General features: G+C 41.8%; 1 protein-coding gene across 30 annotated transcripts in view; it reads right to left on the minus strand.

Moving 5' to 3' along the window:
- MAGI1 (membrane associated guanylate kinase, WW and PDZ domain containing 1) overlaps positions 1-27,736 on the minus strand; it is a 501,247-nt gene that overhangs the window by 113,402 nt on the left and 360,109 nt on the right. The window lies entirely within an intron of this gene.

The following is a 27,736-nucleotide window of genomic DNA, read 5'->3' on the forward strand; positions in this document are numbered from 1 at the left end:
TGGAAATAACAGTATCAGGAAGTAAATTCTCCCATGTCAGCTATGTGGAAAGAAACCTTGAGCGTCAGTTAGCACAAATTCTAGAATTTACAGCCCAACCCAAATACCGAATAGGTGCAGTAATTCTGTCCTTCGCAGACATGTATTACCAATCGTTTTACTCTCCTGTATTCGCTGGGCTGTGCCAAACGATCTCTTGTGGCGTATGCAGAAAAGACATCTGCCAGAATTTGGTGTTGGGAACACACCAACAATTATGCCTGCGGCTAGTTTGGGATTTTATTTTACTGACTCTCCTGTGAGTTGCCAGCAATAAAATTCCTCACGCTACACAAAGTATGTTTCTAGATAAGGAGGCTTCTTTGCAGCTTCTATTTGTATGTCTCCAGTGCAGCAACTCTCTCCTCTCACATCTCAGCTCAAGATATCTTTTCTCCCTTGCACGTACCTGTTAATTTCTCCCTACTTTTACTATTACTTTTTACTTAGCACTGGAAAGTGTTGTGGGGCACAGTTGTTATACAAAAATGTTAAAACTCACTTTCTCTCACACAGACACACACACCTGGTAGAATCATAGAATATCAGGGTTGGAAGGGACCTCAGGAGGTCATCTAGTCCAACCCCCTTCTCAAAGCAGGGCCAACCCCAACTAAATCATCCCAGCCAGGGCTTTGTCAAGCCTGATCTTAAAAACCTATAAGGAAGGAGATTCCACAATCTCCCTAGGTAACCCATGTACATGCTGGTACAGTAGGTTCACCTAAAACCTTCATTCCAGTTCAAGAAATATTACTGAGTATCCCTCATTTTAAGTACAGAGAATTATCTTAAACTTATATCATCTCTAAAAACTAGAATGATTTTTTTATATTGTATCCACAATTTGTTCCGGTAACGGTAAGATTACAAGTTTAAACATTCAAAAAATGTTTGAAAATACATGAGTGTGTTAAGGTTCTCCGGGTAAACAGCTCCTTGCCCCTGCTGTACCATCTCTGTTTCGCAAAGGCTATGTATAACATGAGCATGAATATATTGAAACAGAAACAGGATTACGACACCCAACCATTTGTGTACCTGTCCATGACTGAATGAGTTGGCTAAAGTTCAATCCACACAAAATGGCAGTGACGGTAGTTGACGGGGTGGTATTGCTTTCTCTGTCAAGGGGCATGTTCTGAATTTGCCACTGAGGCTCATAGTAGGAGTTGGCAAAAAACAAACACACACACACACACACACACACACAAAATCCACCCTGAACCTGGAAATATTTCAATGGAAAATGGAGACAAATTTTTCCTGTTTTTCTACCTGCCCTCCTCGTAACCTCGTGATTCTCTTGGATTCCTGGCTGCTCCTGGAGTCTCAGATAATGCTGCTGACCAGAGCAGCCCTTATCACTTATATTAGATATGGAATAATATAATCCTTCCTCACTGAACTCAACCTCCCCACATTCATGTTGATGTGACCTCCAGATTAGCTTATTGTAGTAAGGTCTTCAAGGAGTTATCTGTGACCGGCATCTTAGAAGCTTCAGCTAGCGTAGAACAGGGTGGCCCATGACTTCACAACTGTCACCTCCTGGTCCCCCAAAGACTACTCCAGCTCCCAGTTTGCTGCTGGATGCAATTCAAGCTATTGACTTCAATCTACAATAAAAATCTGTATGGTTTGGGGTCTGGCTACTATTTCTGAGGCTGCCTGTTTCCCAATGCAGCATCCCAGAGACTGAGAGCAACTGGGACATAGCCCTTTAGTATGAATATGAGAAGTCTGGGAACAGGCTTCCCTCACTGGTACATCATCTATCCTGAAATTCCGTTCTCCCCATCAGCTTAAGTTCAGCGAGTGTGATGGAAGAGGAGTTTTTTCATAACTTTTTGTGCGGTGGCATATTCCACTGTGCTTTAGATCATAAGGTACAGTTCATTTAATTGATACTGATCGGTTTTATGTTCAATAGTATTTATTTTCTTTAAGTGACTCCTGAGGCCACAGGATGTGCGAATTCTGTCAGTCTAACGATAAGTATGATGACACATTCACAGACATTAACACACATTCAACCTCAGAAGAAAGTGTAGCGTAAGATGCTTGGAGGGGTGTGGGCACTTTTGTCCACAATCAATCTGCTGGTTCAGAAATAACCTGAAAGCAGCAGAAGGCTGTAGCACTAAAGGTACGTCTACACTACCTGTCGGATCGGTGGGTAGCAATCGATCTATTGGGGATCGATTTATCGCATGTAGTCTAGACGCAATAAATCGATCCCTGTTCGCTCTCCCGTCGACTGCTGAACTCCAGCTCGGCAAGAGGTGGAAGCAAAGTCGATGGGGGAGCTGCAGCCGTCGATCCCGCACTGCGAGGACGTGAAGTAAGTCATTCTAAATCGGTCTAAGATACGTCGACTTCAGCTACGCTATTCTCGTAGCTGAAGTTGCGTATCTTAGATTGATTCCTCCCCCAGTGTAGACCAGGCCTAAGCCTGACTGCTCATTATCGGAGCACTCTTCCTTCCCACCTGCAGAATCTCCTCAGCCCAGGCATCTGTCTCAGCCCTCCACAAAAAGGCTGAATTCCATGACTGCACGTAGAAAGAAGTGGGAGCTCTTGGGAATTTACAGGGGAGACTGAAGCTCACAGAAGCTGTTCGGGCATAACGTTCCTGTCCCACTGACAACTTGGCAGAGGTTTTCAAGTGCCAGGGAAGGGGAAAGTAGGTTTCTACGCCATCCATTTGAAATATGGTCCACGAGGTCACTCCTGAGAAATCGGCGGCGTGGGGTGGGGTGGGGGGGAGAGAGGATGCGAAGCAATGGTGACTTTACAGCACCTTTGCACTCCTTGTATTCTTGGGCTGTCCAGGCCACCCTTGCTGATGCTCTAGCTGCAATGACCCCCTCCTCACGAACCATCTGCCAACTTAGAATAGCCAGAGCACACCATGCGCCAGCCATACCCTGTTTTCCCCCGGCACACCTAAAGTAGGGGCTATGATGGACAGTAGGGGAGAGGGAAGGCACAGAACTACACTGCCCTGGAAACCAACTTACACACTGGGTATTTCTAATGACCTGTTTCCGTCACCTTTTACTTTACTTTGCTGGAGCAGTGTAAAGGGGCTAAAATGTAACGGAGAGTTAGACCCTCTGTCTTCCCTCATCCAGTGTAACGGTCGAATGTTGCCCGGGACCATCGGACACTCATGAATACGACGTATAGTAAATGATTTATCATGTAACTTACTTATTAAACACAAACACACAGATAAGAAGGGGAATAAATTATTTAATAAAATAAAGATCAGGGAACTTCGGGATTCATTTCAAACCTCCCCATAATTTCTTTATTCCTACCTTCCTCCTGAGATTATTTATTAACCATTTTTTTTCCTTCTTCTGTTTTTTATGATGGCAAAACTGCAGCTAGTGGTTTACTGTACTGGCTGGCTTTTTTACATGACAATTATATCTTTGCCATAATTCCTCTGAGCCATTTGGATGGATTTATGTGTTTCATTTCAGCGTTCTTAATTTCCTGAAAATGTTCAAGTAAAAAAAAAAAAAAAACGCAGATGGGCTTGTTATCAGCAGGACTGTCTGTGACACACATTGAATGCATTAGAAATGCTGAGCCGTAGCGTAAAAAGAAAAACATTACATCAGCTAGATAACATTTGTCACCTCGCATCAGTCTCCAATAACGAATGTAAGGAAATAAAACAACACACGTTAGGGTGCCCTATTTGGGGGAAGGTTTAAAAAAAAAACAATAACAACTATCCATGTTATTGTCTAGCACAAAGATTGTTCTCAGATGTTTGTGCTGCTATCCATCCTGCCTTGAATCTGAGCAAGTGTTACTGACTGCGATTCAGAAAGAAAGAAGGAAGGGAAACCCCGCCTCCTCCTTTCTTGTAGCAGAATGACAGGCTTGCCGGCTGGACACACGCCTGGCAGATGGCATTTCAAAGAGTTTTCATAAACCATCTGGGATGTGTACAATGATTACAAACCACACTTACAACAAAGCCAGAAGGGTTTCTTCTCAAAAAAAAAAAAAAAAAAAAAAAAAAAAGCCAAGCAAATTCTATTCCCTGTCTCAGGAAGGGCATGCTAAAAATAACCAGTGTCTTCCATTCTCAGATTGTATATGGCCTAGACACAAATGCATGACTAATTTGCAGCATGTATGTTAGAGATTACCCCCAACACCTTCCCAGCCAGGAACCTTTCACCATAATGTTCTGCTGATGAATCTGAAATAGTAATTAGGTCCCTTGTTATTAATGGGATTTAATTATGTGCACAGCATAGACTTTTCTTTACATTCCATTTCATCATCTTTAGAGTGTGATGGTCTTTGCTGAGAGAAGACTCGGAGGATCATGGTCCACTTCATCAGAGCAGAGCAGCACTAATGGCAGATTAGAACATGGCTAATGGCAGAACTAATTAAACACACTGAGCTTTGTCGGCTACCCTGGCCGGAGTGAGATGTTCAGCTTGAAAACAGGAGCCAATCATATTTAAATATGTTAACCTGGCTGCCATATTTGCACTGAAATATTTAGCAGTATCAAATGTTACTGCCATTAGATAGTAATTTAGCTAATTAATTTGTGCTATGCCCTGCTGTGAGACTCGCTCAGAATTGCTAATGCTGCAACAAGAAGGCAGGGAAGAAAAGGCTGGGTGATTATGGACTCCTTGCGTGCATTTTATGGTTCATAAATTTTTACGATATTTGGCAAAAGTCCTCCCTGTTGTATGAAGGTAGCTAGTGACCTTACATTCACAATCTAACCACTTGTACCTTTTCTCCTGTAGCCATAAAAGAGACTACATCAGCACTCAAGTTTGCACCATCAGCTTCTCATGGGGGGGTTAGACCAGATACTAGAACGCTAATCTGCCTACCATGGTTCTGAATTCAGTAATATAACAGTGTCCATTTTAAAGACAAATTGAAAATGCCATTATATGGCCTATCGAACAACCGTGCTGACAATGATCCAACATAAGCCTAAAGGATAGCATGGCCAAATTGTTAATATGAGATTCAGAGGCTGTTTATCTCCTTATCATTCTACCAGAGCCTCATGTTAAGTTGTTAAAAGCCTTTGACGCCCTGCTGCTAAATTAATCAGAATCTTACTTATTGTAATCTAAGCATAAGACTTCAAAGAGCCCATAGTCAGTCACCTCAATTACCTTCTTGTTAGAAGAAAACAATTCTCTAGCATTGTAATGCAATTATTGCACCTAATCAGTTGCCAGCAAATCATTTAGAGGTTGATTTTCAAAGGTGCTGAACACCCTCACCTCCCATTGACAGCTGTAATTTTCGTAATCTCCTCACCCACTCCTCTTGGTTGCTGTTTAGAATCCGAGGGAGCACAGGGGCATACACCAGTGTTTCTTAAAACTATATAATTTGCAGGAAAATATCTTTATACTTACTGCCTGATAAGAAGAGGCTGCACTCAGGTTTCATTTAAAACCCCAGAGCTGACACCTAATTAGAGACTTGCGTACTCAGACTGTATATTAAGTTTCACAACACGGTTGCTATACATTTTTTCTCCATATTTATACAAAGGGTGTTTGCACCTTGTCAAACAGTCTGTAGCAAAAAGTATGATGCAAGATGCATGAACAATAGCATCAGATTGAAAAGATAAAAAAGCTAAGTTTTATGGCTGGAGTTTTATGAAATATCTTTCGGAGACTGCTTAGAAGCAGCACCATCATTCTAGTATGTGTTCTGGAGGCATCCCAGAAGGTTTTTTAGCATTTGTAGGAGGAGGTTGCCCCTGGGAAAATTTTCAACAACCACGGGGAAACAAATGTTGTTTAAAGGTCACCCTCTTCTCTCATGTCATTAGATAATTTGGGAAGTCTATTTTGTCTCTTTTGCATCTGTCATTTAAATCACCAGATAAACGAAAGGCAGGGCAAGCTCTGCAGGCCTGCTGATGGCAACAAGAAAAGCAAACAGACAGGAACAACCTGTTCTGTCTCCAGAAAAGACACCCGATTTATTGCCAGGCTCGAACAAGAATGGCTCATATATGGCATATAATTAAAAATAGCCTAATCTATGAATAGTATACATGCGCGATTTCAGCTTTATGCGGTCGGCAAAAACAAAAACCAAAAAAGAGAGAAAAATAACAATTTTAATACTGTACCTGTAGTGCGGGCGATTCCGCCCGCCATTCAACTCAATGTAATTTTGACTGTACCCAGTTTTCGCTTTACGTGCTAACCGCGGAACGGAACCCCTGCGTAAGATGAGACTTGCTGGTATTAATACAAAATTAAGTGCAACACTTCCATTAGCAACTTTGTGGCACAGTATTCTTCAATATGGTCAATTTAGGTATTATCCAAATAGACACTGCTGGCATTTTCTTCAAGAAGGTCTGCATGGAGTTAAGTCTCGGATAGTCTTATTGCATTCACATATTTCTTTTGTCCACCAATGTATGGTTGTACCCTGACAATTGACTCTGTAAAAATGGCATTGTAGGGTTCATGTTTGTTTCAGACCAAATTTACAGTTTATAAACAGATTTTTTTTTCTAACTCTCTGCTTAGTAAACCCATTCTGAGAGTTGAAAGTTAAGATGAGCTCTTTCCTTCTTGTGCATCATCAGCCATTACGCTAACCAATCGGAAGTGCGTTAAATATGCAGTTCAGGTACAAGTCAGGTGTTCAATGGAGTAGCAGAGGTGCAAGTTAGGGAATAATATGGTCTTATTTTAGAAAGGCTTTCAGAGCTCTGTAAATGACGCGTGAACAGGAACAGAATCCAGCTTACTCTTGGCATTTTCAGAAGCATTCAGCATTGGCCTAACTTTGTTCTCATTGGAGTCAACAGCAAAACTCTCTGGCTTTAATGCGAGTAGAGTTAAGTCAATGCTGAGCGCTTTTGCAAATCCCACCTTTTTTTTTTAGCAACTGTTAGCTATTTACAAGAAAAGGAATGATGCCAATCATCAGCCTCTCATAAATGACAGTGAATTTCTTTTTGACCCCGTATCCAATCACATCACTCCTTTTCTTTCCTCTCAAAGAAGTAATAATACTACCACTGTGATATTTCACTCATTATTCTTTATGGAAATAGGCTTATGATGGGGTCCTGTGGCACCTTTGAGACTAACAGTAGTACTGGGAGCATAAGCTTTCGTGGGTAAGAACCTCACTTTTTCAGATGCAAGAAGAAGAAATGAGGTTCTTACCCATGAAAGCTTATGCTCCCAGTACTACTGTTAGTCTCAAAGGTGCCACAGGACCCTCTGTTGCTTTTTACAGATTCAGACTAACACGGCTACCCCTCTGATACTTTATGCAAGATGGGTCTTGTAAGAAGATATCACTGGAAAAAGTTATAATTTACTGAACGTGATTGTCCAATTTGTATGCCTGTATCATTTCTGTATCTGAAGTTAGGAATATTGACCGTGTTTCAGAGTAGCAGCCGTGTTAGTCTGTATCCGCAAAAGGAACAGGAGTATTTGTGGCACCTTAGAGACTAACAAATTTATTAGAGCGTAAGGTTTTGTGGGCTACAGCCCACTTCTTCGGATGCATATAGAGTGGAACATATCATATTTGTTACAGATACATACACATATCATATGTTCCATTCTATATGCATCCGAAGAAGTGGGCTGTACCCCACGAAAGCTTATGCTCTAATAAATTTGTTAGTCTTTAAGGCCTTGGCTACACTTGCAAGTTACAGCGCTGTAAAGCCTCCCCGGCGCTGTAACTAACTCCCCGTCCACACTGGCAGGGCACTTACAGCGCTGTATCTCCCTGGGTACACCGCTGCAGATACTCCACATCTCCGGGAGGAATAACAGCTGCAGCAGAGTGGCTATGACTCACGGGTGTGAGTGTAAACGCTTGCACCACTGTACTAATCACCTTGTCAAGTGGCCAATCCTCTCCATTGTTGTGACCGACTGCAGGAATGTGGAAGTGCCGGTTTCAAAGCTCCTACCACAGAGAAAAGCAAACAGTTTGCAGCTTGTTTTGAGTGAGTGAATGAATGAGCAGGGGGCCGGGAGTTTGGAACTTCCAAAATAGAGAGCTGACATGCTCCAAAAAGCACTCTCTCTCTCCCCACACACTCCCTGTCACACTCTACCCCAACCTCCCCGTTCTGAAAAGCACGTTGCAGCCACATGAATGCTGGGATAGCTGCCCATAATGCACCGCTCCCAACACAGCTGCAAATGTTGCAAGTGTGGCCACACCACTGCGCTGGCAGCTGTCAGTGTGGACAGACTGCAGCGCTTTTCCCTACTCAGCTGTACGAAGACAGGTTTACCTCACAGCGCTGTACAGCTGCAAGTGTAGCCAAGGCCTAAAGTGACACAAGCACTCCTGTTCTTTTTGTCAATATTCACCATGTCTCTGTATTTCAACTATGCTTCTTTGGGTGATGCCCACTGCTAACACTTCAGGTACAACAATGGAAAAGCCAGACAGGGCGGATGGCACATCAGCAAGAACAATGGACTGTGAAAAGGCTTGGCCTTCCTGTGGACGCTCCACACTGCCACTGACTCATGAACACTGAGATCCTACAGATTAGATTATGATTCATGAGACAAGTAATTCTCATATCTCTTCACATAGAAACACTCCAATAGGATGTTGCCTTCATCCAATGATCATTATTAGCAACCCTTGTTACCGAGTTCATTTTGTGGCTGAGTTGGCTGCTGGATAATATGGAGAGTAAAATACTTGCCATCTCAAATGCTTTGTGGGAATCTTGTTAATTAACACTAATGATGAGGACACCCATGGGGAATGGCTGAATTTCATGAATTTGTGAATAAGGGCCCAATCCTGTGCTCACTGAACTCAAGAATATAGCACCTGCTAATTTAAATGGTGCATGACCAGGCTGTACATAAACTGTTGATGAAAAAGCAAGGACAATGCAATACAAAATGTACTTTGTTCATTGATTTGTGGAGTGGAGTTTAGCTGTCATTATTTACGTTATTCTCCATAATACACTAGTTAATGTACTAGAGAATATTTTCATAACCAATCAAGCCTTAGTAATGGGACCTCATTACAGTGCTCTGTTCTTAAGGCTTTGCTAGGAAGCGAGGAGAGACTGCACTTTTTGCAGGCACGAATTATGGGGAGCGTGGATTAGCTAAGGTGAATTAACAAGGTGATTCTTTAGATCTCTTCAGGAATATTTCATGTATTCTCTCATATATACAACTTAAACATTCTTGATAAGGCAACAGTTACAACAAAGAAATGCTTTCTTCAGAAATAAATCTTTTCTGTGCGGTATTTTTTTCATGTTCTTTTAAGTGAGAACTATATCTTTTGGAGAAATCCAGAAGACAGATATAGGTATGAGTATGCTAAGCATACACCATATTATTCGCTCTACATGCTTTGGATGCACTCTCATAATCTGGTTATTTGTAATACTGAAAATTCTCAGCTGACTCTTAGATCCTCCCCTCTGACATGTGATGCCATGCGTTGGTCAGATCAGCCCTTGTCTGAGCACACAGATGTAGGATGCAAAAGGCTGGACTGACTCCGAGAAACAGACATAAAACTGATTATTTTATTATAAATGCTTCTACCTCCATCCATACAAACCTAAACATGAAAGACCAAGAAGTGGCCAGTCCCCTTTTACACCCCTGCAACCGCTACTTGCATCCTGTGTAGAACTGCAGAGCTACTCCATCCCTGCCACCAGTTGCAAAAGAGCAGTGGGAAGGGGCAAGGAGTGAAAGGAGTCATGGATGCATCTCCCTCCCCCACCCCAAAGCACACTGGCCACATAGCAGTGTCAGGGGATTGGAGAGCCAACTCTGAGCCATTTATAGACCTGGCGCTATTTACTTCCTAAGGGGGAACTGGCTAGGAGACTGCGACTGAATCACCTTCCCAGCTACTCTTGGGGCAGTGTATTGCCCCTTACTCTAGGTGTTTTATAACTATATGGGATTATATCACAGGGTTGCCTGTGATACCAAGGGACTGGACTCAATGGCCCAGGAGGTCCCTTCCAGTCCTCTGTGTATGTCTACACGGCAAAGACAAAAAACAACGGCTTGCGGCAACAAGTCTCAGTGCCCCGGTCTACAGACTCGGGCTCGCGCTACGCTGCTAAAACCGGCAGCGTAGATGTTTCGGCTTGGGCTCTGAAACCAGCCCATCTCCCTGGACTTCATACCCTGAGCACCAGCCCACGCCCGAACGTCTACACAGCTACTTTTAGTGCCATAGCGTGAGCCTGAGTCTGTACACCTGGGCTCTGAGACTCGCTGCCGTGGGGGTGTTTTTTGCAGTGTAGACAAATCGTATGGTGATTGGCCTTTTACATACACCCCACCACAACAGGTATGTTTTATTTCCTCCTATTAAAGAAAATAAATTATCTAGAGCTGCAGTGAATCTCTTGTCGTTATCAGCTTTTTTCAGGAAGGTAAGTCACAAAAGAAATGTGAAGGACATGTATATTTGCCCCTCTATATAATGCAGAGAGCTCTCCAAAGAGAAAGAGGGTAAAAATCAAGCCTGGCAGTTTCATGAGCTCAGTTTCATTGAGAAAGATCCACAAACTAGTTATACATACTAGAGTCATCCCACAAGTGAGAAATAAAACCTCCATCGGCTCTCGTTCCCACTGTGCTGAAAGACTAAACTTAAGTGTAAGCAGAAGCAAAAGAACAAGGAAAATAAGTGGTCTCTTGAGGAGGCACAGTTCCAGAAGTCAGCCAATTTCCCATTAGCTATTAGATCTTTATCTGCTGGGTACCATGTTTAAGGTACGAGCAGGTAACAGTGCAGCATGACAATGCTGTAGCAAAAAAAATGTGCTTAACCTCAGAGGTGTGGAGGCTCTGTCTAGAAATAGGAAAGAAGGGGTGTCAAGACTCCATTTGATACGAGAATAGAAGGATGTGTGTGCCGGAAACTCTTGTAAAGAAATCACAGGACATAAGGCAGAGACAGAAGGCAAAGTAATGCAAGTATCGGTCAGGCAAGCCGAGGTGACTAGCTTTCCAGGAGTACTTAAAGGATTGTGTGCTATTCAAGAACACTTTTCATCCTACATAAAGTCCTGACGGTGCTTCACAATTTGTGGGAAGATGCAAGATGGAATCTGGAGGTGGAAGCTCAATGAACGACAACTCAGGGTTATTTTAACTATTAAATAAATATGAATAAACCCTTTGGGTAACACGTGACTGCGTAGCCAAGATAAGGCCCTCTCCATCTACCAGTTAAGTCAGTGGGAGTCTTTCCATTAATTTTAGCAAGAGCTGGGGTCTCAAAAATGGTGCAGGTACACAAGCTAATGTCATCTTTGAGAGTAAAAAAGACCCCTCTTCAGGTATATAGGCTGCAGAAAAATGGGGCCCTCAAGCTTGGGTAGGAAAACATGTTGGTTTCCCCAAAAAGCAAGGTATCTCATTATCAACATCAATCAAAGGCTTTAGAGATGTCCTGAGAATTGACACTAGACTTAACACACTCTTGAAAGAGTTCCCCAAATAGGTTAAGTGCTTGTAGTATTTGTTTTAATGGCGTTCTGAGAAAACTTTATTCAAAAACAATTTTAGGTTTATATGTGGTGACACTTCCCACGGGTACCTAGGGCTGTGAGGCACTTCGGGAAGCCTGTTCTGTGCCAACTGGGGGTCAGCTCGCCAGCTCCACCGAGCAACCCAAGCACTCCCCTCTTGACCTTGCCACCTCTGCTGTTTCTTTATGACAGGCATTCTCCAACCATCAAGCCCTATGAGCATCTCCTATAGTGTCCAGCGACTATTTCACTGGACCCTCGCAGTATGTACAGACTCACTACACCTCTACCCCGATATAACGCTGTCCTCGGGAGCCAAAAAAATCTTACCGCATTATAGGTGAAACCGCGTTATATTGAACTTGCTTTGATCCACTGGAGTGTGCAGCCCCGCCCCCCCGGAGCGCTGCTTTACCGCGTTATATCCGAATTCATGTTATATCACGTCGCGTTACATTGCGGTAGAGGTGTACTTCCAAAGAAACAGTACTCCCCAGCTTACCTTCGATCACCACTCTGCTTAACACACAGAATTTAGATATGCTCATAGTGAAATCAAGAGGTTCATTTAACAAATAGAGATTCAAAGTGGTAGCAAGTATTGCAAACCAATGGTTACATATAAAATAAAATCATAACATGCATTCTACAGCCTAGCCTTACTGAACATGATACTCCCATGTCTCATAAAGCATTGCTCACCAGCGCTTTACAGCCAGGCTGGCTGCGACCCTCTTTTCCTGAGACAACCAGTGTATCAGCATACCTCCTCACTGAAAGATAAAACCATGTCCCCTTTCCTCTTTTTAGGTAGTTATAGTCTATTATCTCTTACCCCAGGAGTCCCCTCTTCAGAGACTTATCTTGGAGTACCTTTGTCCTTGTCCTCAGGCCCAGCGAGGAAACACAACCTGTCTCCACAGACGCCCATCATTCTATCTGCTGACTGAGTCAGCCCTGAGGCTCCCCTCAACTCAGGTGACAACCTTTAAGCTTTAACAGTTTTGGAACCTAATATTTTTACATCTCTCAAACTATTTTCCATACAAATATGTTGCAGCGATTATGACGACCAGTGGGCTAATGGCTCATGGAAGAGATGTCACATGCCATCCTTTGATGAACTATCATGTATATATCTGATCCAGGGGCACCCCCACCCTGTACACACTCTGTGTCCTCTGCCAACTGGCACCAAATGGGTCCTTGAGTCACATATGTACACATACATATGCTTACATGCGCGCGCGCACACACACACACACAGAAAGTATTCTGGATATTAAAGATCTACACTTCTACCCCGATATAATGTGACCTGATATAACACAAATTCGGATATAACATGGTAAAGCAGTGCTCCGGGGGGGTGGGGGGTGGGGGGCAGGGCTGTGCACTCCAGCAGATCAAAGCAAGTTCGATAGAACGCAGTTTCACCTATAATGCGGTAAGATTTTTTTGGCTCCCGAGGACAGCGCTATATTGGGGTAGAGGTGTAGTAATAAATAGGAAATTGAATGATTTCAGCCTCCTCAACAAACATTACTCATCTCCCTTGCTGTTTTTCTTCTACTTTCAGAAAAATTCAGATATTCAGCAAAAGGTGGGCCACTTTTCATGGGTGTAGTACAGAATACTCCCATTGACTTCAACTGTGCTTGTATCAGGCCCTTAACACGCTGTCCAATGTCTCCATAAAACAACTCACCTAACAGTATGAACCTCTAACAGGACCCATCAATTAGTCTCTTCCCTGTCCGGTTCCATCACAAGTGGAAGGATTAATGTAAAACATGTGCGGTTAAATATGGAGACGGTGCCTGAAGACTAAATATGGTGACCTCATGTTCTCTGACCAGGAGATTTTTTACACAACAACATCCTGATATGTTTTTATAGGGCCTCAATGCTATTATTTAAAGCAGGCCTTTTACTGAGTAGTGATTGCTGGCAATATCTTCTCCCCGGTACATTTTCTCCCATTGCCTATAGCTGTGAAAAACTATAGACTTAATGGACTTCCAACTGTGATAATGTCATCACACTCTTACAAACCCAAGTGTCTCCTGTGACACTCCAATTTTCAGCAAGACAGAAGTTTGCTCACTACCAGTCCATTCGTTCAGGTGGGTCTTGTTCACAAACAAATCATGGCTTGGCTTAGATGCTCTGCAGCTTCATACTCAAAATAGTTAAAAGAACTGACCAACAAATGGGGGACGTTATGCATTTTTAGTATAACAAGGGTGCAGACATATGCAGTTATGTAGCCATCTGGAGTTAGTTGCATTAAAATTCAAGGGGAGGGGTAGAACATGCCGGTAACATACCCATTTGGGATTTTATTCCCAACGGGATCAATCTCTCCTTTAATCTAATTTGACATTACCCACCCCCTTTCTATAATTTATCAGTACATTTTTATGCATAGCATGGTTTTACTCTTCGTGGGTTCCAATATTTTAGCTGGTTTTATATTTTCGTCTGGTTCACTGACATTTAGTGGTGTTTGGATTTAGGGTCCAGCTCTAGTTATCCCATGCAGCTTTTAAATCATTAAACAAAAAAAGGAACCCTTCATCCATTTACTGTTCAGATGATATAAAAATTACTGAAACCAGACACATATCCTTAATTGTAAATTAAATATCCCTTTTCCTCAGCATGATGAAATCCTCATCTTCCTATTACTGATGTGTCAAATAGGACACTGAAGAAAGCCTGAATTACACTACTTCCTCCATTTACTGAAAAGTTTTCTGATGTAGGAAGAATTCTGGGTAGATGGCCTTTAATTCCAAGGTTTCTTTTCAAGTCAACGCAAACCATCATAGTATGGAACAGAAATAGTTTTTCCTGATTATTATAGTTTTGTTTGTTACACATTAACAGCAATCAGCGAGACTCATGAATTTCACTTGATGATAGCCATGAAATAGTTTACTTGCATTTCTGTAGCATTGCCCTGATCCAACAAAACACTTTAGTTCTGTGTTAGGAAATTGAACATGATGTTTACAGTTTTGCTTCATTTAATCCTTTTACTCCTAGTTACACCCCTTCTCTCTGATTAAACCTTTCTAATGTTTGCAGACATTTAGCATTAGCCCCTCTCTGCAAAATCATTCTTTGGCTAAGCCATACATACAGTCTTTTTAGGATCGTCTTATGAGACATTCTTCTCAAATCCCTTAATATTAGATGCAATTCTCAAAGTACCTGCCAGTATATCAATCTCTTTCTGTTTGGGTGCCCAGAAATGAACATGATAGTCCACACGAGCTCCCTCCGCTGCCATGATGAGGTTGGCTCTCATTTGCCATGTGCATCCAATACTTGTATACTCTGTGAATAGGTACGGGGTTCCTTTGGATCATCTGTAGTCACGGGTTTTAATTCAGCCCAAGTCGATAGCAACAAAAATCATCACTATGCAATAATGGTTTCAGGGCCCAATTTAAATGAATTGCTGCTTGTCCCAGTCCAATTCTTAGTGAACAGATGCACACATTACAAAAACCAACATCACGTCTAAGGACCTATCTGCTGTCAGAGGCAGGGATTTAATTTTCATAAGCACCATTATTTTCTCAGCTGAGACACAGCCCCTCCAAATTAGAATCAAAACACATTTGGTAGAGGTGTTCCGAGAAAAGCTTGCCTGAGCACAATGCGTCTGATGGATGAATAGAAACCAGCTTCCAAGGCTATCAAAACTCAATACATTCACAGCTCCCTCCCTCCTCCCTCCCCCAGCTCCCCTGAAAATATGAAGTCATACCTGTGCTTCTTGAAACCATTAAGATGAGTTTTCTTTAAAATACCAAAACAGTATCTGACTTAAATGAGATTATTAGTGGAATATAAAGTTTTTAGGCTCTCCTATGGCACATAAGGCTTTATCAAAAAATAAATTTTAAAGCTAAGCTCAGACATTTATTTTCAAAGTGGGAGACATTTATCCCTCAACAGCTATTTCTGGTCCTCCAAATGACTGATGCAGGTGAAGTCATTTTACCAGGTGGATGCTGATAAGAAAAGTTAAAAGGTACCCTTTATGGGCACAATCCTGAACACACTTGTTTAACTTTAAGCACATGAATAGTTCCATTGACTTCAAGGGCCTACTAACATGTTTAAAGTTAAGCAGATGCTTAAATATTTTCAGGATTAGTGCCTATATGCAATAAGGCACATTTTGGCTAGAGAATTTGTTTCTGCTCTAATTAGTACCCAGACTAACAACTCACAAAAGCTGTTTGCTAGGATTTGAAATTCTGGGCAAGAGGCTGGTGTATGTTTAGTGAATTCAACAACAAAAGACAATAAAGCTCAAACATTCAGCAACATGACTGGTCAAATGTCACTTCATGAGATAAATAACTGGAAATTTCTGTTACTTGAGAAAACCATCTCACATCTCAATAAGCAAGTGTTTTATAATTGTGAAAATTTCGATTCTGGAACAAAATTCCATGCCAAGAGGCGGATTCCACAGTTTCAGAACCACAGAATGTGCAAGGCCCTAGGGATACAGTATCACTTATGTGTTTGTAATTAAATATAACAAATACCTCAAAATCTGCACCTCTCGATGTGGTAGGGAAGTGCTGTTATGTCCATTTTACAGATGGGGAATTGAGGCCCAGAGACACATGGTCTAAACCAGGGGTAGACAACCTATGGCATGTGTGCCGAAGGCGGCCCCCAAGCTGATTTTCAGTGGCACTCACACTGCCCAGGTCCTGGTCACCGGTCCGGGGGGCTTCGCATTTTAATTTAATTTTAAATGAAACTTCTTAAGCATTTTAAAAACCTTATTTACTTTACATACAACAATAGTTTAGTTATAGATTATAGACTTATAGAAAGAGACCTTCTAAAAATTTTAAAATATATTACTGGCACACGAAACCTTAAGTTAGAGTGAATAAATAAAGACTCGGCACACCATTTCTGAAAGGTTGCCGACCCCTGGTCTAAACCCAAAGTCACACAGGAAGTTTGTGAAGGAGCAGGGAATTAAACGTGAGTCTCCTAAGTCCCATGACTCCGCAGTTATTGTTGTGAGAAGTGGGTTCAAGGCACTCCACAGTGACAGATTCACAAGAAAAGGAATTTATAATAGAACTGCTGACTCAGCCTTTACTACAGGAGCAAAAACCCACCGCTAAACAACAGATGACCACGCAGTAAAATATATCGGCTAAACAGGCTCTTGGGACAATACTGCAGATCACAAACCAGCTAAGCCACACTTCCACCATTGATGACATCAGCAATTTGCCTGTAAAATAAAGTACAGCCTTGTGCAGGAATAATCCATTATTGCATATATTTTTAGCAATTACCATTGAAACTAGTAAAATACAAAAAGAAAGAACTGAAGAATACTGAAAGAAATTCTAAATCCAGCTGATTAACTGGCATCCTCTTCATTCAGATCACTTCGTTCCTCCGCAGGAAATTATACTATGAAACATTATCTACAGGATTTCTCTTGCCATTATTTCAGTTCAGTTTGTGTTATGTGTTACACTTTCTAGATGGATGAGTCACATTAATTATTATTTTTCACTCTGACTGTTGAGCCAAATTAGGCAGCTTTTAGAGGTGAAGAGGAAAACACAATTATTAATGCCTCTAAACATGTGCTCTGGAAAAAATAGATGTAGATAGAGGGGGGAAAAAACTTTGCTGATAGTCTCAGAAAATGTTTTGAACTGACATTTGTTATTCAGATACTAAGCAGTGCCTTTTACACACTGTAGCTCTTATTTATTTATTTTTAACACTCTAGATTGTAAGCTCCTTGGTGCAGAGACCATCTTATGGTTCTGTGATTCTATAGCGCCTACAACAATGGGGTACTGCTCCTTGACTGGGCCCCTAGGTGCTCTGGTATTACAGATACTACTACTACTAATTCTCTGAGCTAGGTTGACACATTCCAGATACATATATTTAATCCTGTACTTTGAAATTTATTCACTAATTAACTTAATTGTTTTCTAAGTTTTTTTTTTTTTTAAAGGGAGCCATGTTTAGAATTTTAATTATACAGAGAGAAGGAAAAAAACAGGAGTGATTTGGGTTTATCCAACCCCCACCGATTCAGGATTGTGGAAGGGGCAATTCTGAGAGAGAGCCATCACTACCTTAAATCCATCAATTCTCCTCTCTCCTCTATCAGAAGTTACATAACCATTATTCAGAGAATGGGAGCTGATTTCCTGGATCATACCTCCTCTTTGTTGCTTAATGGGATTCTCATTTGTTATTTAAAAGACTTGAAACTGGATCTTCCCTTGAGATCTTGTGTAAATTCAGACTTTAAGTGAATTTGTCCAACCTGGATAATTGATTCAGTCTCTCCTGGAGTATAGTAGTACTCAACGGGAGTAAGGCTGGAAGAATTGGGCTCTTAGTATATAATTAATACAATCAGCAAAGATCTAATCTAGGTTCAGGATTTTACTATACACAGCATAAAATGCTCAGATATGAATTTATACTTCAAAAAACAGACGTTTAAGCATCTAACTTTGTGATATGCTTTCTAGTTAGTGAAAATCTATTATCACAAACACAAGCAAACATTTTCTGCAGCCCGCATCAATGTCACTCAGCAGAGAGGGTTCCCAGTTAATGATGCCAGCTGTGACTCTTGCTTGTCACATGGCAAAATATACCTTGTCCCTTGAGGACAAATAAATGACTTAGTGGTCTATTCCCCTTGTCTCCCTTCCTTCCCCCCACCCCCGATTTGTGTAATTTCCACTGTTGTCAATGGGATTTGGGGGTGTGGATGGGAGAAGACGCCCAATAATACTCAAATGCTGAAAAATACTAAGGGCTGTTTTAAGATACTATTTCATATGTTTTTTACCTTGTGTGTCTGTTCTGTCTTGAGGCTGCAGCTACAAATTTTGAGATTATTTGAATTTACAAAAGAGAAAAGGAGAAAAAAAAGGTAATTAAATTGGGCCAATATAAATCCATAACAGGCTACAAGGGATCAAATGTGAGAGTTGTTTTTGTTTTGTTTGCTAACCATGGGAGATTTTAAATAACTGTTTTCTCAACCTTTCAGCACGCACTCTCTCTTTTCTTGGATCAGACCGCTCACCAAACCTTAAACTATACCCAGTTACTGCACAACTGAAAATACGTTGTTTGTCAAATATTCATTTGATGTATTGTTTATTAAAGGGCCACATTTTCCAAAGAACTTCCTTAGCTATTTAAATGTAAGCCAAGGGCCAGATTTCCAACGGTGCCCAGCATCTGCTTATGGACAAATTGTTAAGGGAACCAAAATGCTGAGGGATCTTCTTATTTCGGTGCGTCAATCTGGCCCAGTTGCAGTGTTGCCAAGCCTAAGCATTGAGACAGCTCTCCTCCCCCCGCCTCCCCAAATCCTGAGATGTTCTTTTAAAAAAAAGTTTTTAAGCTAATCACAATTTCAATGGTACTTCTGTTTTAACCTCTAGAGCAGAGGTGGGCAAACTACGGCCTGCGGGCCACATCAGGCCCACTGGACCCTCCTGCCTGGCCCCTGAGCTCCTGGCCTGGGAGGCTGCCCCCGCCCTTCCCCCTGATATTCCCCCTCCCACAGCCTCAGCTCGTCCCACCGCCGACGCAATGCTCTGGGCAGTGGGGCTGCAAGTTCCTGGGGCAGCACAGCTGCAGGGCTCGGCCTGACCCGGTCTCTGTGCTGCGCGGTGCGTGGCTGTAGTGCCGCCAGCCACCGGTGCTCCAGGCAGCGCGGTAAGGGGGCAGGGAGTGGGGGGTGGTGGTGGTGGATAGAGGGCAGGGGTGGGGATAGGGGTCAGGGCGGTTAGAGGATGGGGAACATGGGGGTTGAATGGGGGCAGAGGTCCGGGGGGGAGGGGGAAGAGGAACAGTCAGGAAGGAGAGGGAGGTTGGATGGGGCGGTCAGGGGACAGGGAGGGGTGGATGGGGCAGGGGTCCCAGGGGGGCCGTCAGGGGGCAAGAAGCAGGGGGCATCAGATAGGGGGTGAGGGCCGGGACATGCCTGGCTGTTTGGGGAGGCATAACCTCCCCTAACCAGCCCTCCACACAATTTTGGAAACCCGATGTGGCCCTCAGGCCAAAAAGTTTGCCCGCCCCGTGCTAGAATATACTTGGGTCACATTTTCAACCTTTTCTCTCTAACCATGAAGAATAGAAACTCACCAAATACAGAAAAACACCAAATATTGTGAAACTCACAATAAAGTAATGAAAGTTAACAACATCCTAATTGTGTAATAGGAATTGATAAAGGAGCATAAAGTGTGTTATGTCAGATGTCTACAAGTTTTACCACAGAATGATGTGCTGGTAGAGTAGTAAAAAATAATACATCAAATTGTAATGATTCATCTGTTTAGAGTTAAGAAATGTGTTGATTACAGTTCATGGTGGGTTTACGTAAGCGAAGGCAGACCTTGCAAGGCTGTTTTTTTTAAAAGCTGCACTAACTGTGGCATGTGGTAATTTATACATGCAGGGTTTCACAGTGAGTCACACACCACAGGTTAAAGTTTGAAATATTTGTAAGGTGTAGAATTTTGCTAAAGATGAAAATATGGAGACCGGTTGTCAGCTGGTCTCCAACGAAACACACTTGCAGCTTTTTGGTTTAAGCAAAGAGCTAGTTCAGGGATTCCTCCCATGCCTTTTCTTAAAATAAAAATGAGCACCAGATGTTAATATCATTCTGGTGTAAAGAGTGCACCAGAATGGACTCTGCTCTGACAGAACTTGAGGCCCTCTATGTCATCTTGTAGATTTTATCCACTCCACAGAGCCTGACACACTTCAATAGGACTCAGTTCCCTATCTCCAGTACCCATCCCTTTCACTCTACCTATGCCCCTCCCTCCCCGCCACACACACACTTTAATCCTCCTCACATCTGGCTCCTTCTCGTAGCAGCAGAGAGAGCAACACAGTCTAGCATCAGCAGTAAAGAAGTCTATATTTAAACAAACTAATTTTAAATGGCATTCCATATACCCTTGGAAACAGCTGTGTATGAACGCAGCCAGTGGACAAAAGCTGGTGGGGGCAGGCGGGAAGGGGGAGGAGAGAATTAAAAAAACTCAAATGACTGTATTCTACAGTTTTAAAGCACACACATTTCTGTGGAGCGCTTTGCTACTCCCTGGCCCGAGGTATTGGGAGAGAGAGCCTTTTCTGCCAGTTATGTATTTGGTAGATAATGGCCCAAATTTGGAGTTCATAAGCCAAGGCATGTGGGAAACAGGATGAACCAAAACCATTAGAAAATGGTTAAAATCAACCATATGGACATTTACAGCTAACTCAACCTCCCACCCTCACTCACATTGCCAGAATTTAAAACTCTGCTTTTTTCCTTTCTACCTTGGGATTAGATCAGCGGTTCTCAAACTGTGGGTCGGGAGCCCAAAGTGAGTCGCGACCCCATTTTAATGTGGTTGCCATGGTTGGCTTTAGACTTACTGGGGTCCAGGGCTGAAGCCCAAACCCCACCGCTTGGGGCCAAAGCCTAGCCCTCAGGGCTTTAGCCCTGGGCAGAGGAGCTCAGATTATAGGCCCCCTGCCTGGGGCTGAAGCCCTTGGTCTACAGATTTGGCACCCCCAGGGCAGCAGAGCTTGTGTGGGCTCAGGCTTCAGTCCCCCTCCTCCTGGGGTCACGTAGTAATTTTTGTTGTCAGAAGGGGGTCGTGGTGCAATGAAGTTTGAGAACCCCTGGATTAGATGTTGCACCTGAAATTCCAGGGAACTGGCTTCTTTTTGGAGAATTTAAGGGGGGTCATGTTTGAAAAATCAGGCTCTAGGAAGCTAGCTTCAGCCTTCACAATGGAGCGGTGAGCGCTGCCCCATATAGTTGTGAAAAGGCTCTACAATGACCAGAAATTCGAAGGGAAGTTCAGATCCACATTTTAGATTCCTTACCCTGTGATCCACATAAATTCTGAAAGCCAATGGCCTCAGTTGGGAGGGTGGGGGTGTGTTCAGTTTGTTTTTGTTTGGTTTCCGTGCAGGTTTTTTGTTTTTAACTCTCCTTGGAATCAGTAAATTGTCCAAATGAAAGAACCAGTTTTTCCCCAAACGCTCAGAGCAGTGTAGAACGTACGCAGCTTTTTGCTGCAGACTGAATGTGCCACTTGTTTTACATACTTTTGGGAGAAAAGGACCTTACATCACTCACAACACAGGGTTAGGGCCTGCAGGACCCTCAGCAGATGCCTCCCCTGAGATAGATAAGGTTCCTAACATACCGATCTTGGTGGTTTCTAGAACTCACATCACTGAGGCATCTAGATGCTTAGATATTATTAGGAATATAATTTGTTAGTGGTTTATTTTCCTCTACTTATACACACACATGAAGGGAGAGAAAAAGTAGACCTCTGCAAATCAAAGTTTGCCAGAGAACACAAGAGGATTCGATTTCCCTGCCCAGGCTGCTATATGTAATCTGAGTTATCCACATCTCTGAAAGCTAACCTGATTTATATGCTGAAAACGTCTCTGCTATCTACGAGGATTAAACAGCAGAACACATCATGTATCTAGCTGTGGTGGGTTAACAAACTTGGGTGTTGACTGCATTGTAGAATGCTCACACATTATGCACATCATGACAAAAACCACACAGACAAAAAAAAGTTCTCTTTAAAGAGACTCTCCTTCAGGAAGTTTAGCCTCGTTGTAAGTGCAGGTACCCCCTCTTGCTTCCCATGTATAGCTCTCCTCTACCTGCCCTGAGCTGCAGGGCTTTTCAGATGGCACAATGCTGATTTTGTGTAACATAAATGAGGGCTCTTTTACATGGCTCACTCGTTTCAATTACAGCTGAAGCCCAGAAGCATAGGGAGTGCATCATGGGACAGCAGAGCACTAAAGTTGTGTCATCATCTTCCAGGCACCAGCAGCTTTTATTAAGGTCTTGTACAAATCTTCTCCTGCCCTAGGCTCCTCTCCTCAAGCATCTCCCTGAGAGAAAGCAGGCTGGATAATACATAATTACCTTTGTGAAATTACAAGCATACCTGGCGCTTTTCCCTCAGAACGTTTATTCTCTCCAGCTCAGTGGAAATAAACAAGACATCGCTACCGTAGTTTAGCTTCCATAAATACACAAATGAGGAGCAGTTGGGTGGAATATGAATACATCAGCCCAGCCCTTCAAGGCTCTGTTATCTATTGCTTCTAAATTATAGCAACCACTGTAAGCACCAGAGTTGATAATGAAGCATAGGCCAATGTGTCAAAACTCATACAGTACATTACATTCATCACTTTGGTACTTCATTGGCATTAGTTCGATAACCAAGAGCCCGGAAGGAGGTGGGGGAGAAGGAAGCCTGGCACCGTCTGAGACTTTAGGGGGACTGGGTAGGTGCTATCCAGAGACAAGATGATCAAACATTAAAGGAATGCTTTGAAGAACACCTGCTAAATCCCACCCTCAATTCATGGTCCTGGAGGGGGTGGAGAGGCAGAGTGGAAGAGATGGGAAAGGGCAAAATTAAAGAAAAACAACTGTGGGGAAAAAAGCCACATGAAATAGGCACCATGTTCATAACTGAATAAATATGCATGTAAGACTTCTTACAAAATATTACTAGCCTGTTAATTATATATTTTAAAATGCTTGATGCACTATAGCAGTGCTATAGGAGTTCATACTGTATTTACAATTGGTAAATCTAAAGTATATTTTGGCACATTTACTACATTCTGAAACCTGCATCTATTTTTATTGCAGTACATCTAGAGAATCCAATTAGGATTCGTGCCCTCAACAGGATACCCAGAAGTTCATTCTTGCCCATAAAGTTAATACAACAAAAATGACGGCCAAGATTTTTAAAAGTGACTAATTGGTTTGGGTGCCCAATTTGAGATGCCATAAAGGCATCTGATTTTCAAAAGAGCTGTGCTCCTTCCTGACCTCTGAAAATCAGGCCCCTTTAAGGTGCCTTAAGACTAGATGTCCCAGTATTAGGGGCTTTGTCTTATATACGTAACTATACCCCTCACTCACACTCGGAAAAAAACACTCCCAATTTTTCACACTTGCTATCTGGTCACCCTACTGAAGTTCAGCACCAAACCTGAGCTGTCCAAAACCAAACCAAACCTGAGCTGTTAGTTACCATTAGAGCTGGTTGAAAACCATGAGTATGTTTTGTGAAAAAAATGTAGTTTTCCTTGAAGCTTTCTGACCTTTGAGGAGAAAAACAAAAATCTAAAAATAAAAGGTTTTATTTTTTATTTTTTTTCAAGTTTTGGAACTTGTTCCACCTCTTTTTCCTCCCTTTATTTTCTTCCTTGTTCTCCCTCTATTTATTTTTTTTTTAATTTCCTTTCTTCAGTGGTAAAAATGGGGAAAAGGAAAAGAAAGGGTGTAAAAAGGCCTTTTTTGGTGGGGTCAGAAAAAAGTTTCAACTGCAAAACTTCGACCAGCTCTAGTTACCATTAAAAATACATAGCAGATTTTGATAAGCTTAACAAACCATTCTCAAACTTCACGATCATATTCATCCCATAAAATAAGTAAACTATATTGACAGCACGGCCAACAGATTATTAATCTTGCATACCTTTCCCCAGATTAGGGAAATGCAAACAACTGACTCAGATGAGCTTGGAATCTGTCAAAACAAACTACATGAGTCAACATTGAATGCAACAGAAAGAAGTGTAAGCGAATATTTGTACACTCCTGGGCATTATGAAATAAATACAAAGACTCTGTAGCATATACCCTGCAAACAATTAATGTACAAAGACAGGGAACACCACACAGCCTTTCACATAGGGATGGAACTGACTAACTGGGAGAGACGACAAGATAAATGTATCAGATTTAGTTCCAGACAGCTGTCCCCTAGCAATACCAAACAGAATGCTTTCTAGGAGCACAGTTACATGCTGGGACCTGAGACGTCACAGATGTTAATACAAACCCGATCTTCTTCAGCATTAGTAAAGAAACTTTTAATGGAATTGAAAATAGATGAAAATACATTAACCAGTACAGCAGAGTAAAGTTTAGGAATGAAACCTTGGCCCTGCTGATGTCAAGGGCAAAACTCCCATTGACTTCAGGGAAACCAGGATTTCACCTACAAGTTCAAACTGTTAGCTACGGGGTGGATTCTACCACCCTCGCTTACAGTGAGTAGAATCCCATTTCCTTCAATAGGGCTACTCAGTGTGAGAAAGGCATGTGTTCCTTTCTGTCTTTCCCAGCCATCTGCAATCAATCACAAAGAGCCCTTGGAGAAACCTTAACCACCTGTCAGCCCGACAGGCACAAACCAAACAATGTTCCTTTCAGACTACCTTTAACAAGCAGCAGTTCTGAAGGGCTGTGACCCTGGAATACCATAGAACCCTCCCAGCTCTTTTCAGTTCATAACTGCATACCGCTTCCCCTACCATGTGACAGTTCAGAAAAATACATACAGTTGCTGCTTGGCTCCCCATTTGTCTAACTCCTCAGGGGATTAGCAATATATATTTAAAGTTACTGAAATTAAAATAAATCTATAATGTATGTCAGCTTCAAGCTTACATGATAATCGCAATCATTCACAAATTCTAACTCCTGAACATATGCCATGCTACTGATTTGATTTCTGTAGGAAAATAAATACATAAATAAGCAAGTTGTTTACCGTTTATAATGGTCTGTTGATGAAATAAACAAACACCTCCCAATACATAAAGGATTCTCTGTACTTTTGTTTATTTTTTTAAGTGCAGACTCATGTAAAGCAAGAAGAAACTCCTATAGCAAAAATATATCTGGAACTAAGTGGACACCAATCAATCAGCAGAACACAGACCTGGTAAGAAAAAAGCTATGCAGATGGGAGGGTGGGGGGGAATCCATTCTAAGAATGAAACTGTTTTAAAGTTTGGCATCTACTCTTACCAGATACTAAGAGAAAAAGATAATGTAACTACCATCTTGTTCACTGACTGAAACCCCTCTCTCACCCACTACTAGAATCACAATATCTCAATTTTTAAAACCTTATTTCAACCCCCTCCCCCAGCTTTTTTCCCTACTTCCTTTTTGTTAACCTGTGATTGGATGACTTGGTTTACCATTAAAGGTGCTCACATCTTGTTCACACAAATTCCTAATGCAGAGTATAAAAGTCTGCTACTCTGGCTGTGTCAGGAGGTGCTGACATCTTTGTATTTGCATGGCTTAAAATGGCTGCAGAAGCTCAGATCTTCCATAAGTTACTGAACATAAAACAACAGAGCATCATAGAAATGACTATTGCCGGCTTGCATATCATTTTTAAATTTAACAAAGCCAATGTAATTAGTCCCATGAGCACACCTCCAGTAAAAGGTTCAGCCCCTACTAGTAATGTACTGTATGCTATGGAGTAATTATGCTACCAAGCTGTCAGGGCTTCCTTATCTGCATGCAAATTAGTTCATATGCTATACGTCGGCTATAATGACAGTATTAAAAGAAGAATTTTATAATGAAGCGATCCTCTTTACGGCAACATAGTACAATTACTTGATTAACAATATGCATCTCTCTCTATCTACTCATCAATGCCTGTAGTTGCTCCCAAAGAGAAAAAGGCATAGCTAAAATTCACATCCTTCCATATTGCCAAAACCCTGTACTTCACTTCTTCTCATATCTTTAAATAAATACATGAACAAGAATGTGAATTTCTGAACTACCTCTGTATAATACCATTCCTTCATTGTTCCTGTGGAAACACCGCACCAAATGCCATTAAGCGTGACTAGGTGAATAAATATTCCCATAATGCTCCAAAGGTTAGGAGATAAAACAGTAATAATCAAATCAGCAGCTGTTTGCTCCCAGCCTTGACATCAATCATCAACTGCTGTTGACTAGCTACTGTGAGCACCACAGACAAAATGACAGAGAAAGGAGAAGGAGGGGAAATGCACCAGATCTGCAATCTCACATTTAAAACAAATAAAAGTAACAACATATTTTTTTTAAAAAGGGAGGGGGGGGAGAATCAGTGAATGGGCACTTAAATCACGTCAACGTTATGATTTCTTCCTTGAAAAGGCTAGCATTCTCCGCCTCCGCAATCGTTAGATTGTGAGCTCTCCCAATGAGCTAGGACAGAATGTGAATGCAATATCATAAATCTTCTCTCTGTTTCTGTGGTGTTCCAGGGCTGTGATATTCCGGGAGCAGCATCCTCTCATTTCTAACACATGCAGCAACATTTCATAATGCATCAGCATCACGAAGGGCAGATCTGCCTTCAGTTCTCAGTGCCGTTTGAAATGTTCGTATAAGGAAACAGTTGTTTTGGGGTTTCAGACCCTTTCCAATTTGGTTTCCGAGTGAATTATGCAATTCGCTGCCACGCTGATTTACAGTAATTAGCTGCTAAAAATAAAATCAATACAGGACTTGACTAATGTCCCTGTGCCTGTTTTATGGAGTCTTTTTTCATTACATATCCAGTAATAGCTCTGTAGTTTTACTTTTTCTTTTTTTTTTTTTGACAAACAAACAAGAAAAACTAGTGACAGACCTAACCATTCAAATAAATATTTACATCCATCTCTCAAATGAGGGCTTCACTTTTAGAAGCGTTTTTAATAACTCCAGCTCACACAGCCACATTTTAAAAGCTGCAAGGTATTTCTTCTTTCCCAGGACCAGTCCAATGACTTGAACGCAGGACATTCTGCCCAAACTGAACCTTCTCCAAGCTGGTCTACAAAAATTGGGTTGGGAATCTTGCAAGATCATACTTTCCAGTGAAACGTCTAGTATATTTAGTTTCTGATGCCAGAGGGAACCAGGAAATGTGGAAGTTAAACATAGTTTCAATTTTTGTTTTTAAAGTGAAAGTTTTTCTAACTACAAAAAAACGTTCAGTTTGGGCTTGGTTACAGTTTTAATAATACTTTACACTTAATGCATACATCATCTTTCATCCAATTATCTCCAGGCCATTTACAAACAACATAGCCTCACAAAGCCATTGGTAGGTAGGTGAGAACTATTCTTATTCCCATTTTAGAGATGGATAAACTGAGAACAAGAAAGGCTAAAAATGACTTGCCACAGAAACAGATCAGTGGCAG

Source organism: Trachemys scripta, chromosome 7 (assembly GCF_013100865.1).
Source record: "Trachemys scripta elegans isolate TJP31775 chromosome 7, CAS_Tse_1.0, whole genome shotgun sequence".
NCBI classification, from domain to species: domain Eukaryota; kingdom Metazoa; phylum Chordata; order Testudines; family Emydidae; genus Trachemys; species Trachemys scripta.